Source organism: Lepidochelys kempii, chromosome 17, assembly GCF_965140265.1.
Source record: "Lepidochelys kempii isolate rLepKem1 chromosome 17, rLepKem1.hap2, whole genome shotgun sequence".
Classification (NCBI taxonomy): Eukaryota; Metazoa; Chordata; order Testudines; family Cheloniidae; genus Lepidochelys; species Lepidochelys kempii.
Window position 1 is genome coordinate 16610957 of NC_133272.1, and position 17757 is coordinate 16628713.

Genomic DNA, 17757 nt, shown 5'->3' on the forward strand with positions numbered 1-17757 from the left:
ATATGAGCACTGAGAGTACAGGTCTCACGAGCTTCTTAATGGAAGATGTTTGTGTTCAGTAACAAGTAACAGCAGACAGAGCAAGTGAACGCTGTCTGGGTTTTATATGAATTACAGAAGGAGCCATGCTGCAAACTTTTGAACTGGATCTGGATTTGCAATAAGTGTTTGGATCAGCGATTTTCGTTTGGGCCCGAGTTTAGTTTAGTTTTCTTGTGTAAAACTGACACAAACAGAAAATAACTTTGCAGTCATTCCTGAACAGATAGAGTTAACTGAAAGACTTGAGTATCAAACAGCACCACTGTGGCATATTTATCTACACAAAAGATCATTCAGTTTATTCTCTCTCTCTCTCTCTCTCACACACACACACGCAATTAAACAGAGATTCCTTTAATGCAACTAACTCAAACATTCCCGCTCTCACTGAAATCAGCAAAAAGCAAAGTGACAAATTCGAATAAGAAAATCAGGCTATAACTGGAACTCCAGATCCCAGTCTATCAATCGAATTCTTATTGCAGTATTATTATTAGTTTGTGGTAGCACCTGAGATGTGCTACGTGCTCGGCAACACCCAGAATTTTGACACTGACTGGACATACAAGGCATCCTAAGGGGCTGCATCTCAAATCTGTATAATCCAGCATATGTACTAAGTGTTCATGACCTTATTAGTCACACAAACGTATCTTCTCTTGATGATAAATGGAAATTACACGAGCCCTAAAAATCTGGGAAGAAGGGATGGCCTAGACTAGAGGTTAACTCATTGGCTTGGGAATTCAGGCAACCTAGATTGAGTTCTTGTCTCAGCCACAGACTTCCTTTGAGCTAGGAACAGAACCTCTCCGTGCTGCAGTTCCCCATCTATATACTGGGGATGACAATACTTTCCTACCTCCCAGGGGCACTCAGGCACTACATAGCAAGCTTTTACCTTCACCCTCCAGTGGGGTAACGAAAGGGAGTGTGTCACCTCACTCCAGGATGACTCCTATCCGCCCCTTTGGGCATCCCTGTTGAACGCCTCCACACACAGGAGTCTTAGAGAAGTCAAACACAAGGCTTGTCTTCACTGCAACAGTTAGCTTGAGTTACTTCACTCGAGAGAGCCTAGCTCTATTCAGAGAAGCCACATGCAAAACACCACTCGTGGTATGTCTATCTTAGAGCTGGAAGATATAATTTCCAGCTCAAGGAGACATACCTGCATTAGCTATCAAGACAGTGTGGGTATGTCTTCTTGAGCTGGAAATTACACTTTCCAGCTCAGGGTTAGACATACCTTTGAGCTGCATGGAACAATTGGAGTATCAGAGGGACTGGATTAACAGCTGAGTTGTGCTAACTCAAGCTGTCACCAGGGGTGCTGGAACAATCTGCATAGTGGGGGTACTGAGAGCCACTGAACCAAACTATAAACCTTGCATATGATAGAAACCACTTCAAGCCAGGGAGAGTAGCAGCACCCCTAGTTCCAGCACCTATGGCTGTAGCCGCATCCCCACTGCATTACTACCTCGACTGGCAGCCCCACTCCGACTTCAACCCACACCAGACCAGCTAACTCGAGTTTAAAGCACCATGAAACTCAAGCTAGAAATTGTGTGTCTAGATGGGAGTCAGGTTAGGCGCTAACTCAAATTATACCTTAAGCTAACACTGCAAAGACCAGCCCACGGTCTTTTTGGATGCCTAGCCCAACATCTGAATTGTATTGTCAATGGACATGCGTGTTTGATAGCTAAATCCAGCTCTCAAGAACCCAAACTACATCACAGAACACAGCAAGGAGCTGGCCCTTGCAAACAGTGGTGATCAATATCTCATTATACCTTTGCGTTCCAGTGTACCCCTCGAAGTACTGCAATATTCAGTAGCATCATGTGTGGATTTTTCACCCAGTCACTGCAAACTTGTTTACCAGCTGTGGGAAACTGATGGTTTGAAATCCACTTAAACACACAAGAGTTTTGGCACAAATCTATGAAGTTCCACGGTTCAGCATTCACTGCCATTGAAGGGTTTCTTCCCCCCCATGACAATGGAAATTGTACTGATCTTTTAAAATTAAATACACGAAATGCTGGACTCTGATGTGAGCACAGAATATTAGCCTGTCCTCAAAAAGGGCCTATGATACACATAGGGATATGCAACGAATGCTGAAGGTCACGGCGCTGTTTCTAGTTTGAGTGCTTCTTGAAAATCACCACCTGCCCTAGAAGCTGCATCAATGTCCACCCCAAATCCAAACAGGCAGATGGGGTACCCAGGCAACCATAAGGAAAAAAGGGAACCACAGACATTTATATTATCGAATTGGCTGGGCTCAGAATCGGTCCTGCTTCATTAATACGATACCATTGCCCTCCTGATTCTTCCTACAGTGTCATTTAAATATAAACAAAGTCAGCATGTGCAGACCTTCTAAAAAACAAAACTTCATCTTTCCTGAATTCACTTTCACATGTTTGTGACAAACAAGTTACTGTTCCTGAAAAAACAGCCAGCTGCCAAATGCAAGACAATCCTCCGTTCCACAGTTCAGAACAGTCGTTGCTGTAATACAAAGAAAATAGAGGAAGTCTGAGTTTTGTCTCTCTTTGATACAAGGCAGGGTTGAGTTACATGCTGCTCAATAGCACCAGGTGTACTTCAGATGGGTCACTGCACTCTAATCCCCAGCATGAACTTTTGTGTATTAAATCACTTCACTGGGAAGCCCTGTGTGCTCAGAAATAGCAGCTAGAAAAGGGGGGTGACTCCAATGCCACATCCAAGAATGAGATATCACAAGAAGCCATGTGTCCTGGAAACCCGCACAGCGGTATTTGGGTCAGTATCCAGGGTAGGGGCTCACTGGGTCATTTTCAGCCCCAAGTGGCGTTTACATTTAAATTTGATACCAAAACTGGTGATCTTCAGAACTTGGCTGGGACATTGTTACAGAGCAACATCCAAATCAAAACCATCCCTTTGTGTACACACACAGCGCCCTGCAGTCCCACTACATGGCATTCAAGACATAAAAAACGACTATGACGACATTTGGCTACAGCCCTCCCGCTGGGCATTCAGGGTGACTAGACCATACCGCCCTGTTTTGTCCCTTCAGGGAAGGGGTTGGAAGAGGCGGGGCAGGGGTGAGGCCTCATGGAAGGGGTGGAGTGGGGGCGGCACCAGGGCAGTGGGGGGTGCGGGGTCAGTGGTGTGGCCCTCGGGCCAATGTACTCGTCCTCATGTGGCCCTCATGGTCATTTGAGTTTGAGACCCCTGGTCTACACTCCAATAAAAAACCCCAGTGCACCAAGTCTCAGAGCAAGGGTCAATTGACTCGGACTCAGGCTCCAGGACTAAAAATAGTGTACTGTAAAAATAGTGTAGCCATTTGGGCTCGGGATAGAGCCCACAGTCTAAGACCCATCCCCCTCCTAGGGTCTCTGAGCCCAGGCTCCAGCCCGAGCCTGAACATTTGCACTACAATTTTATTGCCCTGCAACCTGAGCCCCATGGCCATCCGTGACCATGCCCGGGGTCTTTTACTGCAGTGCAGACATACACAAGTGGGACACGTGTTTGACACCCACACACTGGACTGATCTACCCAAAGATATTGAACCAGCAAAATATCCAACACTAATAGGTCACCAGCATTTAATTATGTTTTACTCTCCATCCTTAGCATTCTACCCCTTGGAAGCAAAAAAAAAAAAAATTATTTTCTCCTCTATCAATTTTTGTCCTTTTCCATTTTGACAAAAGTTTCCTCCTCCTGCTCCTGTTTTGAATGGATCAGATGTTAGCACGGCTGTTTTGGTTCAACAAGAACAGCTTGAATTATCACACCCTCCCTCCCCCATGCTGAAGCCTCACTGACTGACGTGAAAGGGCCAGCTTTGTGTCAGGGATATTTGTTAAGAGTAAGCCATGTGAAAAATGAAATGATCTAAAAAACCGTGGCTGCACGCTCTACCGTGGCCTGCTGGGCTTGGTCATTCCAGCCAGAAACAAGTCACAGCAGGAGGGAGACAGAGCGAGGCAACATCAGGACTGGGAAGAAAAGTCTAGCCTTGTTCCAAGTTCTACCAGATAGGAATGAGCAGATTCAGTTGGTCAACAGATAAGACTGAGGGCAGGCAAGGTTATAATGACCCAGTCTGCTGTTAAATTTCTAGCCCTTACCTTTGTGATAATAACCTGTCTGCCTGGGCATGCAGTTGCAACCTTGAACAACAGCTGAGAGGCATAATCTGCCCAAGTCATCTCCATTGTCATCATGAGGTTCAAGTGCCAACATACGATTTAAATGCCAATCCTGTCAAATATTACACTGTTACTGAGCATTTTAGTATAAATAACCAGTTGATGGGGGTCATGGGAGGAGTTTAGGATTAAGGGCAGAACTTGGACAGGGGACCATCACTTTCCCCCTCCAATCTGACCCCAATACAGGCTATTTTAAAACTTGTGCTCCTCAGGGGGACTTAGAAATTCCACACTGGGATACTCTGATTGGATATTTATTTGCCTGTGTGACATTTTTTGCACCTAAGTTTTAAAGAGAGACGTCAAGTCATTGGTATAGCAGTGGCTCTGCAAACAAGCTAACAGAATTCTAGCACGGAAGAGGCTGTGCTAATGGCTGACTAGTGTAACCTACCTGGATCCTGAAGCCTAAGAGTATGTGCACATCAGCTGCCCCTAACAAGCCTGATCTGAGTTCTTAGTGCCTATCACGCATGTGGGGGTTTGAGGGATTCTGACATCCTGTGGAGGAGCAAACATTTTACATTTTCTTTTGTATGTGATTACGATTTATAACAATGAGCTTATTGTTAAGTTTGTTATAATGACTATTAATAGTGTTACAGTAACAGCTAGAGCAACAGTTCTCAACTCGGGGGGGTGAGGGGAAGTCAAGCTTTCCAGGGAGCCTGGCAAGCCTTCTAATTCACAATGAAGACATGGCCGGGCCAAATTTGCACGAATGGCGTTGTGACACCATGTCTGAGTGGTAAGGGGTGTTTCTCGCTATTGTAAGGGGAGGCTCTAAGTGAAAAAAATGCTAAGGTGGGACATGATTCAAGAAGGTTGAGAGGCCCCAACTGAGATCAGGTGCTAGGCACTGTACAGACACATAAGAGACAGGCCCTGTCCAACAGAAGCTTCCCAGCTAAAGAGAGACAAGCCAGACAAAGGTGGGAAGTGAAACAGAGGCACAGAGAGGAGAAGTAACTTGCTTGAAGTCAAACAGCAGAGCCAGGGCTAGAACGCAGATCTCTTGAGTCCCAGTAGATTAGCACGCTGGACTGGACCACTCGGCCTCATTCACACAAATGCAGAGAACCACAGGCTGACCAAAGGCATCTAAAATGAATCCCCTCCAGGCCTCCGCATCGACACAACACACCATTGCTGACACAATATGTCATAACATCCTGGCAATCGAAGGACTGCGGCAGTAGGTCCCTTGCTGTACCACAGAGCCATCCTCTTTGGCTCGCCCCTTCCTTCCCCAGCCTCAATGGATGACAGCCATTTCACTGCATGTGCAAATGGGAGGAGGAACAACTACACAAGATTCAGAGGAGGGAAAAAAAACTTTAAACACCCATTAATGAACCCTCACGCCATGCTTGAGACATTACGGGGGGAAACTGAAGCACGGAGCAGTGATCTCACACACACAGGGCCCAATCCTGAAAACTGCTGAGGATCTCTTGTCTGGTGCTGAGCTCCCCCAAACGGTAACAGGGTCTGATTCTACTGAAGCCAGTGGGAGCCTTTCCATATACGTTAAAGGACTGATCCAGCTCCCATTAGTATTGGGCCCACAAATGACAGTCAGTGGAAGAGCCAGGAGCAGAACCCCCACATTCTGACTCCCAGGCCCTCCTTGTAATCACTAGACTTCAATGGCTTCCCAAAGTGGCTTTAAAACAGCAAACTCCAGCAGCTAGTGAGAGAAATGGATGGTTCTTTTAGAATGTAAATGCAAGAAATGGATCCTAGGGCTTTTCAGGCCATTAAGTAACATAGAATTCTTTAAAATTACTGTTCTTGGCAATAAGGTCATTTTAACCTGAGTGCAGGCAAGTCATGTGGCCTGTATGGTCTGGGAGCTACCTCATGCCCTCCCTCCACACTCTCTATTCCCACTGATGTCAGTGCGGGAAACATATGCCCATTGAAGGTAGGATGACCAAAACGTAACTAAAAAGGGGGAATTAGCATTTTCGGCTCTTAATCAGAACGGTCAAAGAGATTTGTTTTCAAATAACCAACACGCTGCTGCAGCACAGAGCTGCATCAGTGTTAACTGAACCCCTGGCATGGCACCAGCATAAATAGTGCAGGGTCCCCAGACCATACATGCTGCTTCACCACACAGCCACACTAGCTGTAACCTGGCGCCCAATCCAATTCCTTGAAACAAAGAGATTTCAAAAGGCCTGCTGGGATATCTCTGGGACCCCGGTGGAATTATGGGACAAGAAAAGCTCAACACCCCTTAACTGCCAGAGAAACTCCCGTACAACGCTGGGGACAAACTGCACTGAAATGCAGTTTCAGTTCACTGGGCCGTAAGATGTTTATTTCTCCAAGTAGGTACCAATGTACAAATAGCTTTGTCTATACGTCTTCCTAAGTGAACACACACAGTAAGCTGCCCACACACTGATCCAGTGTCTAGAATGCAGTTTTGTTGTTCTGTTTTGGTTTAATTAATCTAATAACAGAAATTGGGGGCTGGGGGTGAAAATTTGCTGAGCCATCAAGTTTGTTCTCAATGTCTGGTTTAAATGGCTCAGTGTCCAATTCAAGAGGCAATGAGTTGAGCATAAACAGAGACTACTTGCAGAAAACGCCAAATTGCCCATTTGCCACAGATACCTAATCCCTTAAAACCGCACATGTGCTCACACACCCTCAGCAGGGACAAAGCTATCCACATTGACAGCAGGTATCCCACTCCAAAATGCTTTATGTCTCAGCTGCTTCACCAAATAGCATGTTGCATCATTCCAGCATGCAAATGAGAACAAAACTAAGATTCCAGACAAAATTAAAGACTTCAGAAGAGGCACTCTGATTTTCCTGAGGGCCTCTATTCATCTCCCTGGATTGAATACTCAAGCCAAACCCGGACACAGCAAATTTCCCAGGTATGCATGATCCTGCAGGGGGTTATATTTTATTTATACCTCATCATCCTTGACTGGCCTTGAGCAGTCAGTTTGCTCCCATTCTAAAAACTGCTCAAACATTGTAGCAGTTTGTGTTCAAAACTCATCTCCGATCATTCCACTCCCTTGAAATAGAATTAGACTGTTAGTTTTATACTTGTACCTGCATTCAAGTAGTTCCTAGAGTTGGAGACACACTGCTGTTTTGTGCAGCAATTCTCAGTTCTGAGGTCACACAGTTTCCTGTGGTCATGAAATTGTCTACAGAATCCAAAATGTAAATTTTAAACTGTTGTCTAAGTCATGTTTCTAGTCCTTCTGGTTACAAAACAAAAAGCTCTTCCAAAATGTACATTACTGCAGTAAAGAGGGTTGTGGACTATAGAGCATTATGCAATATACTGTCTCTGAAGTTTTCATTAAGTATTCATTGTAGTTGATTGTATTTATTTAAAATGTATAGACATCAAATTTACATAAACTGAAAATAAAGGCAGATTTTATCTCTGTATGGCACAATGATCTTACCAACATTAACAAATGATTAAAGTCTTTGTGGGGGGTTGGTGAAAAAAATACAAAGGATTTTAGGGTTAGGGGAACAAAGCATTTTGAATACAGCATCAGAGGAAGGAAGTGGGTGGCTTTGTGACTGCAATGAAGGTGGGAAAGGGGTTGTCCAAGGGACGGACTGACAGAACTAGTGGGTTCTGTTTGCATTTCTGACTCACTGTGTGACCTTGAGCAAGTTGCCACATGTCTCACCTAATAATTCCCTGCCCTAGCAGGGGCTTCTGGCATTGGTTGGACCAGTCCCTCCTGTTTTCTCCCTGTGACACACAGCTTAGTCTCCTAAGGACTGACATGCAGTGGTCTAACTAAAGTATTTGGACTTAATGAGGGTTTCTAGATGAAATTAATGACCTATGATATGCAAGAGGTCAGGCTAGATAATCCTTTCTGGCCTTAAACTCCATGAATCTTCTCAGTTTCTGCATCTGTAAAATGGGGATAACACTGGCTAAATCTATTAATTTAATTTACATTAAGGACACTTTAATTCCAAATGAGAGTGCCTACACAAGGGTTTAATGTGTTTAACTAATTCATTTGGAATAAACACCTCTCGATAATTCAGATTAATTTTCCTGAGTGTCCCCATGTAGACGAGCGCTAAGTGCCTAGCTCTCTTGGCTGTAGAAAAGAGTTTGAAAATGTGAACCTAAAGGATCTGAAATTAGAAGACCAAAAAAACCCCCAAAGAGTTTTAAAATCTGCTGATATTCTGGAGCTTGACTCATGATTTTCAAGTGTTTGGGTCTGGCAATATAGGTTGCAGTAGACCAGAAGTTTGTATAATTGGCTTGGTGTGTTATAAGAGGAGTTTCACCTACTTCAGGCTGATACCGGACTCCATGGATCTTGTTCGGCAATTCCTATAATCCTAGAGCCTGATCCGAAGCCTGTCAGGGCAATGGGAGTTTTGAATGGACATTGGCTCAAGCCTCTGATTAATGCGCTATGTGTTGCCAGTATGGATCACAATAGTTTGAGACAGAAGCTGCTGGGCCAAATTCTGTTCTTATTTTCATCAGCATGGCACTGAAGGCAATGCAGTTACTCCAGATTTACACCAGCAAACAGGGCTTGGCACTTTCTGTCCAAACCACCATGACCTGAACGTCTGTGGAAAGAGGATTTTTTTTCCCTGCTGTTCTGTGAGGAGGCTGCAGACAGAGAGAGCAGGAGGGTATCTGACTTCCATATGCCTTCAGAGTGTGCAATTCTGTAAGGAGTGCACTGAATGGTAAGGATTAACTATATCAGATTCTTCCAAGAGCATCTAATGAGTAAGACAATTAAATCAGCCTCTCAACTGTCTATAGAAATCACCCATGAAACTAGCTAAAACAGGATTGATTCAATACCTTTCTGTATTGCTTGGAATGCATCAAACCAGGTCTTTTCTGGAAATGGAATCCAGCCCCGGATTATCTCCCCCTTCAAAAAGTCACGCTCCAGATAGCAGGAGTATAGACGGAGAGGCCCTTATCGGGGATGTGTGAGCTGAATCAAGGTCCTGTTCAAATAGTAAAAAGGTTCTTAATAGTACCAGTAAACATTTGGCTTCCGGGATTAGAGGCAGATATACAAAATTCTCTGGAGAGCATCATCACATCCAATCAGGGGCTGGATTTAGACTCCATCACGTGACCTTCATTCAAACCATTTTAGTCACACCCACAATAATATTTTTTTAAAAAAACTTAATTGATCTATTCTCTTCTGTGCGTCTCCTTGTGACGATGCTGCTGCCACCGTCTTTGTTGCCTGACCATCCTAGCTCCCCTTTTTAAGCCTTTTGCCATTATAAATGTAGTTCAGTCCAAGCAACTGGACTCCCAAATAGGACTGTGATCTGAATAGTATCAATCCATGCCCAGGCTATGCTGTCTCTACAAGCATGCAGACAATTGCTTCCTGTACCATCCATGCTGTACAGTCCCCACGCTGCTTATGAGACTCAGATTCCCCCCAAACATGGACATGTCCCCCAAACACAGAGAACTGAGAGGAAGAGCATCCCAGCTGCAATGCGAATGCACAGGGTTATCATGTATATAGTTAGGGGTGACCTATGTTTTTGGCGGGGTGGGACTGCATTGTCTGTAGTGTAATACTGCTCTGCAGTTTTCTTTCTGCTCCTCTGTAGGTTCACACACACACTTGTTAAACTGTTTGGCACAAGCACGTAAAAAGGAAGAATTATTAGGGAATACATTTTGAACCTAATTTAATGTATTTGGCCACTACATATTTATCTACCTACCTCATTTCAGAGGCCCATGAAGCAGTAACTGTTAAAAGCAATTTTCTTTAGGTTTAGCTAATGTAATGTGCTGGTACATATCTGAATCAAATTGCAAATAATCCATAGGTAGCTGGATTGGCATTCCAGTATTCAATACCTTCCTTGACAAAAGAATGGAGACATGTAGGTATGACTAAGTGCAACAATCAGTGTTAAACTTATTAGTGCCAGAAGCATTTGGGGCTTGAACCTGAGAGATGCTTCGTAGCACCCTCAGCTCCCACCGACTTCAGCAGGATGCTGAGCACCCGTGCAAGATTGTGCTATTGAGGTGGTCTCCATTAAGAGAGACCCGAGGAAGAAATGACCAGTAAATGTCTCAAGCACTGCCAGTATGTTGTCAAGAACTGTCACTAGATTTAACCTAAATCCATTCTGCAAGTGTGAATGAATATCCTTTAACAGAGAACAAAAGGATGCTCCAGAAGGCCTGAAGCAAAACAAAAAGAAAAAACAAAACAAAACCTTTGCTAGAAACAACAGCAGCTTCTGGCTCCTCGGCATGGGGATCTAATCTCTCTAGATTCATCTGTGTGCAACACCCAAACTTAACATTACTGGCCTGGGAGCTATGAAGCCTGTATGGAGATAAGAATTAGCCCCTTGTGTGAACCAATCAACTTCAGAAGACATGGCTATTCCTTTTTTGCATTCGGCAGTAGTTGGATAGTTTCTGGTTTTGTTTGGAACCCCTTCCTAGAGAATTACTAGACTGACATCATCAGGCAGCCTCTGTGCTGATTTCTTAGAGTCTAATGAAAAGGAAGAGTACGCTAAATGAACCTAACAGCTAAACAGGCTGAAATGCCAGCACTTACCTTGGAGACATCCAGAATAGACACGGTTGGTTCCAATTATTTAAGCATAATTCCCTATCAAGAACACATTCTTCATTCCTTGCATTCCCTTTGTCCATCGCATCACAAAATCAACCTAGAGGCAAAAGAAATTCGCTCTCCCCACTTCATGACCAGAATGTACTCTGACAGATGCCAGACAACCTTTCGGGAGCATGCAAAGTATTTGCAGGTTCTTTACATTGTTATTAATGCAGTTGCAGATAAAATAAAGAGAAACAAAGATTACCCATGAAGGCAGAGAGACGTGCAGCACAAGTCCTACAGAGAAGTTAGATGGGCGATGGGTTTACTCTCTTCTGGCTCCACGCAGGCATAGCCCATTAATGTTAATGGGACTCAGATGCATGCATTTACAGACTTCTCAGTATGGAATCAATAAGAGCATAAAACTATAAGTATCCATTAGAAGCCAGTTGCACTTGTAGAAAGAAAACTGAAGACAGCATAGCTACCTGTCCCCCACCCTGCCCCTTGGATAGCTCAAACCTTTGCTAAGATCTGTCCAACTCCTACAAAGTTCATGACACGTAATTTTAAAATGAAACTTTTGCCACAGTTCATAGCAGAAATGCTCAGACTGCAGCCTGCAGAGTCCTAATCTGCAGCCCTCTCCATGGGAATCCTAACGTTATTCTCTCCCCTCTGTAAGCGGTCATGTACTTGTGAAAGGCATCTGAGAGACAGCCCTGAAGATCAGACAGCACTGGGACAGCCCAAGCTTCTCCGCAGCATCTGACAAAGGAGCCACAAACTGACCCAAAGGGAGTGACCGTGTTGTTCAGTCTCCACGACTCAGTCAGTCTTTAGCTTCTGTGCCCAAAGCTCCAATAAAGGAACCAAGCAGTGCCCACTGTGGGGGCAGTTTCTCTAGATTCACAGATGTTAAGACCAGAAGAAACCGTTATGATCATCAGGTCTGACCCTCTGCATAACGCAGGCTGGAGAAACCTCACCCAGCAATTCCTGCATCAAATCCATCGTACCTTCTGTTTGACCTACAGCATCTCTTTTAGCAAGATGTGATGGGTAACTGTCACTAAAAGAGACAAACTGAGACTATCAACTCATAGTATGCAGGCCACTGACCATGCACCAGAAAGTAATGACCCACTTTCCACCACTACTGTCCTGGGCCCACTTGGAACCTTCAGCTCAGAGCAAACACCTCCGCATCCCATTACCCTCATCCTTGAGCCTCACAGTCTCCCTGGTTTATAAAACTTTCAGTACAGCCCACAGAGACTAATTATTCGAACAGGCTGGAGCCTAAGCTGGCTATTCCTTACTAATGGCTCTGAAGGCCTGGGGTTATTTTGTTTTCATTCCTTGTGGGCAGCACCATTGAGCAACATCTTATCAAGACTCACAAGCAAATATGAGGGTCCTGCGCATTAATTTTTTATTTAAAAATAAGGTAGGTGAGTTTGTATGCAAATTAGGTGCAATTCTCAGGCTTCTGGCAAGTTTCCTGTGCTGCCTAGGTACGCCTGCCTCCCCTCAGTTCCTGGCAGTAGGGCTGGGCCCCAAATGCAAACACTTTGGATCCAAATGGAAGACATGCCAGAGCACGTGGTGTTTGGGTCTTGAATTTGGGGTCTGCACATTCTAAAAAAACAGGGCCCATTTGCAAAATGTGGATCTAGTCTGGGTTCAGACTCTGACCCCTCCCAAAGTTCAGGACACAGGGGTTAGTTTGAGCACCATCTCTGTCAGGCACTGGAGCGCCCAGCACCTGCCAAAGCTCTGAACATATTCATTTCCCCCTTTTTCTCCTTGCTAAAAGTTCTCTAATCCCAAAGAGGATTGAAAGGCCATAAAATGCCTTGTAAATGAACCCTAGGGCCAGCTGACAGGAGATTGCAGCATGAAAGGAGAGGCTTTCCTCATTCACAGAGTTACTTTAACGCTCTTTTGAGCGAATGAAAAACACACTGAAATGCAAACATTTCTATTCGCAGCAGCCTTCACCTGTTCCACCAGCTGTGAAAGTTGTGTGGACCCCATTCATCATTGCTGCTCATTCATTCCTGCAGCTCCAGAATGCTAGAGCAAAGGGAGACTGTCTGGGGGCAGGCTGGGGCAGAGACAGGTTTGTCAGACCCAGAAATTTTACAAGCTACAAGAAATTTGAAAATTAACTCCGGAGCTTTAGACACACAGACTTCCCTAGCTGCTTGCAGGCCCACTTGGCATCTCCTTTTGGTAGACGATGGGAAACAAGAAAACAGGTTAGTGGTGATCTCCTCCCTGCTGTATCAGCAACATGCAGAGCTGGATTTCCAGCCTGCTTTTCAGTCACATTTTTGTGGTGGATTTTCATACCCTCCCCATTGTTCCAACGTCTGGGGGGTGGACTGGTGAGGGAGAGAAGGACGATCAAGATAGCAAAAGGAGAGTCACGTTTTAAGGCTGTGGTTTTCAAAGAAGCCTAAGAGAGTTAGGTGCCCATCTTCCATTGGCTTTCAGTAATATTTAGGCACCTAAATCCCTTAGGCACCTTTGAAAATCCCAGCCTTCAAGACTGTAGACACACCAACGCTCCATGCCCACAGGAATCACAAAGCCAGAGCATTTAAGGCTATGAGCCATCTAAGGCAGTGGTTTTCAAACTTTTTTTCTGGCGAACCAGCTGAAGAAAATTGTTGATGCCCACAACCCAACTGAGCTGGGGATAAGGGATTTGAGGTATGTGAGGGGCTCAGGGCTGGGCAGAGGGTTTGGGTGCGGGGGTGAGGGCTGGGAATGAGGGGTTCAGGGTGTGGGAGGGGGCTTTGGGCTATGGCAGAGGGTTGGGGTGCAGGAAGGGGTCAGGACTCTGCATCCTCAGGCCCTGACCCCCTCCAGGCTGGTGAGTGCAATCCACGCTCCACGCAAGGCCGGGCCCTGCTGCTGAGGTGGCTGACAAAAGTTTAAGTCAATGCCAGCTGGAGGGGAGGAGGGTGGGATTTTGTGGCACTCTGGCACCACTAGGCACCAGAGCAAGGCCAATCTCAGCAGGAAAAGGAGGGGAACATTTTGTATCATGGTGTAGGTTTGTTTAAGTCCCATTAGTTGCTGGGGTAACCAGGGTAGGTACCACAGCACCAGCTCTCCCAGCTGCTGTCCCAGGGCCCCATCCATGCTCAGTGGGTGCCTACAAGACCATCCCAACAGCTCCTCTCCGAGCTAGGAAGGCACACTGATGAAGAGACAACATTCCCTGCCAGCAAGAGGCGGTTCTGGCTGCTAGATTCTGGAGTGCAGTGCGGGTGCCCTCTCATAATACCCATGCAAAGAGAGAGCAGGGCAGGCAGGGAGTGAGAGAAAGGGATGGCTAGCCCCTCCCGGTGTCCCACACTCCTACCGCCAGTGGTGAGGTAGCGGGCAGGGGGGTGGCATGTGTACAGGATCAAAGCAAAGAAATAGGGAGTGTGTGGCCCAGCCTTGCTACAAGCTGCATCACTGCTGTTACAGCTGCCTGATGAGCACGTGGCTGGCTCCACAGTCCTGTTCGGTCCCATTCCCACCAGGCATGGAGGAACAGTTCTGAGAAGCGACTATTTCAGCAGCTCACTAGGGATCACCATGCTGTGCGTGAAGCCAAGGACAGCATGCCCTTTGCAGCTAAATGCTGCCTGCCCAGATCTGGGGAAGAGGTAGCAGTCCATCTGGCAGCAGGGAAACGATAACCAGCACAACACCTGAGGCCGTTTACAGCCTGTGGCTGCTGCATACCCAAGATCACCAGCCAGATCCTTCCCCACCCACCTCCCACCCTTTATTTCCTCTCTGCACCACTGCAGTCCCATACAGTCATTCCCCCACTGACCCCATGGGAGAAGTGCAGGTCAGAGTATTCCCCCACCTCTCCACCTTGGTCTTCTGAGCAACCTTGTTTTTAAACTTTGCAGGCAAAGGTCAAACTCAGCACGAGACTGCATGCTGCATGTGTTGGGCCTGCTTTGGGGGCACATTCATCATGGCGACGGATGGCTGTGGCAGACAGAGGCACAAAAGAGCTGCTGTAAACAAGCTCCAAACCCAGCTGAATGGCTGCATCAGGCCAGTTGTCATTGCTTATTAACCCTTTCGCACTGCAACACGCATGCTGGCTGCCTATGCTGAGACCCTGCACTGGCAGCTTGAAGGGGGTAGCAGCGGACAGGGATCTCTCTGATGCAGCTACATGTCCATGGACGATGGGTATTTCCCCCTTTCTCCTTACAGCCAGACCAACTATTATTCGCCCTCTGCTACAGGTTCAAAAATAGACTCAACATCAAGTGCTGGTAGCTAAAGAGGCATCTTTGACCCACTTCGCTCTCAATCACTGCAGCACCGTTCAAATGCCAGCACTTAGTGCAGACCGGGGGGGAGGAAAAGGGGAGGTGTATTTTGCCCCATAACTGGACCTGGTACTCCAGGAGCAGATTTGGATACTATTGAGCATAACAATACCTTCACAGCTAGGCCCGCTGAAGTCTATGGGACTAAACTAGAGGAAGGGAATCAGAACTGGGTTAATTTATCACTCCCACCTAGAGCAGAGAAAATATTGCAGAAAATAAATCATTGCAGTGAGAATTTGCTCCATTTGCTTTAATTGTGATCTCACCCTAATACTTAGACATCAGGAGGCTTTTAATGTTATTGAATTGTGAGAGACAGGTCCTAAAGCTAAACAACAACCCTGCTAATAGCCACATCTGTCTTCATCACCACATCACCCTCAGTAGAATTTTAAACACAACACGGAGGGCCAGATCCTCTGCTGGTGTAAATCAGTGTTGCTCCATGAACTCCAAAGCCACTTTATGCCAGCTACTGATTTGGACCAGAGTCTGATGAGATGACTGGGATTGGCAGCCCAGAAAAGATTTGCACTGACAGCGAAAAGCAAGTTAAATCCCAAGGTTTTTGCAATCTGCTCCAGGGGACGGTTGGTGGGAGCAGAGGGAGGTGCTATTCACCATCGAAGGAACAGAATTATCTACTACAAAGGTCCTGAACAAATCAGTGGCACTGAAGTGGGAACAGAGTCAGAGTCACTGAGCAGAGAGGGGCTCTTTGTGTGGCAAGCGCATGCAGATGTAGCTGCCTGAACCCCGGTTCTCGTTGCAAAGAGTCAATAAGACAAATATACATTGATAAAACCTCCCTGCCACTGAAATTCCACAAGGTTTTTTTTTTTTTTTTAAAAACAACACTTCTATGGTCCCATCACTGCAGCAATCATTGTCTGGTTTCCCTCTCTTTTGCGCAAGCATCACCTCAGACTAACTTGCTTTGCAATGACAAAGCAGATCTTTGTCAACTGTGGCCCCGATCCTGCAAAAAGGTCATATCGGAGCATGGGGCCTTTCTGTGCCTACACTGAACTCACCTAAAAAATGCTATTCTCTAAAGGGACAGAACCATACACAGAACTAATCAAAGCTAGTGAACACTGTCTTATGTTGAGGGAGGAATGAGAGGCTGGCAGATTTTAGGTTAAAACCAGCAATGTCCCCATCAAGGCAAACATTTGAGTTTATGTTTTTAATGAAATATGTAGTGAAAGGTTTCAGAGTAGCAGCTGTGTTAGTCTGTATCTGCAAAAAGAAAAGGAGGACTTGTGGCACCTTAGAGATTAACAAATTTATTTGAGCATAAGCTTTTGAGAGTTACAGCTCACTTCATCGGATGGATTCAGTGAAAAACTCTCTGTAGTGTTGAAAACAGCTAGTGGAGGGGCTGGCAGGCCCTAGAGATTCTCCATACCTGGGCTTATGCCTGGGATCACGAGCATTTGGAAAGGACCCGCTTTATATATTTTAAGGGAATTGTTTTAAAACAGAAACAATTTTTATACCTAAAAAGTTAGCCAAAATCTGCTTCAAATTAAAACACAGCAGCCAGGAGAAATCACAGACTGGAAACTATAGCCCTAAATGAAGGGCAGCTTGCACTTCCTTGAATTTTTAGGGTTGCACTGAACCCTGGCCCTAGTATTGCTAAATCACGTTCCCTACACATAGTGATGTGTTAACAGTATGCAGAATCTGAAGATCACACACCCACAGTGCAGGATATGAGTGAGGATACATAGCATGAAGGTCACCTGCAAATGATTCAACCCAAATTGCTACACTGACTCAGGATAATCAAAAACTGCCCTCCCCCTTCCAAGTTCCATCAGTCAGAAAGGTTCACTATCATAACACTGCAAAACCATTCTTGCATTATCTCATGACAACGCATTACTCCTGTCAGCCTGTCCTTCAGTGCCTACTGTGCATGTGGACGAGGGATGCTTTCATTCCCCGGGCAGCTTTTCTTCAAACACAAACACACCCACCCACCCTTGAGTGCCCTGTAATTGCACCACGACTGTCACCACAGTACAACACTTGTATTAAAAAAGAAATTCAAACCTTCGTTCTGTACACCCTGTGCAGGGGGGAAAAAAGCCTACTCAAATGAACCTATGTGGACGATTTAGTTGGGGATTGGTCCTGCTTTGAGCAGGGGGTGGGACTCAATGACCTCCTGAGGTCTCTTCCAACCCTGATACTCCATGATTCCATGTGCTGCAGACAGATGCAGTTACTAGATCAGTCACACAGGTACACATGCACGCAGAGCTGGGACTACAACCCGGTTCCTTCAGCTCCAAACATCTCACGTCTTAAGCTAAAGCAGAACCTTTAAAGCAAGTAGAAACAGCAGGTCCCTATCAACTCTGTAGATCCGCCTCTAGAGGGGGACAACTCTCTCATTCCAATATACTTGCTTTGCCTAGTAGCCCTCATGAGCCTGTTTATGCCAACACGAAGAACAAGCACAGAGGATTTCAAAACCAGGAGAACCC

The 17757-nt window shown here is 45.7% G+C and overlaps 1 protein-coding gene across 2 annotated transcripts in view; it reads right to left on the reverse strand.

Moving 5' to 3' along the window:
• Window positions 1-17757, reverse strand: part of CLIP2 (CAP-Gly domain containing linker protein 2) — a 122302-nt gene that overhangs the window by 79752 nt on the left and 24793 nt on the right. The gene's annotated exons all lie outside the window — the stretch shown is intronic.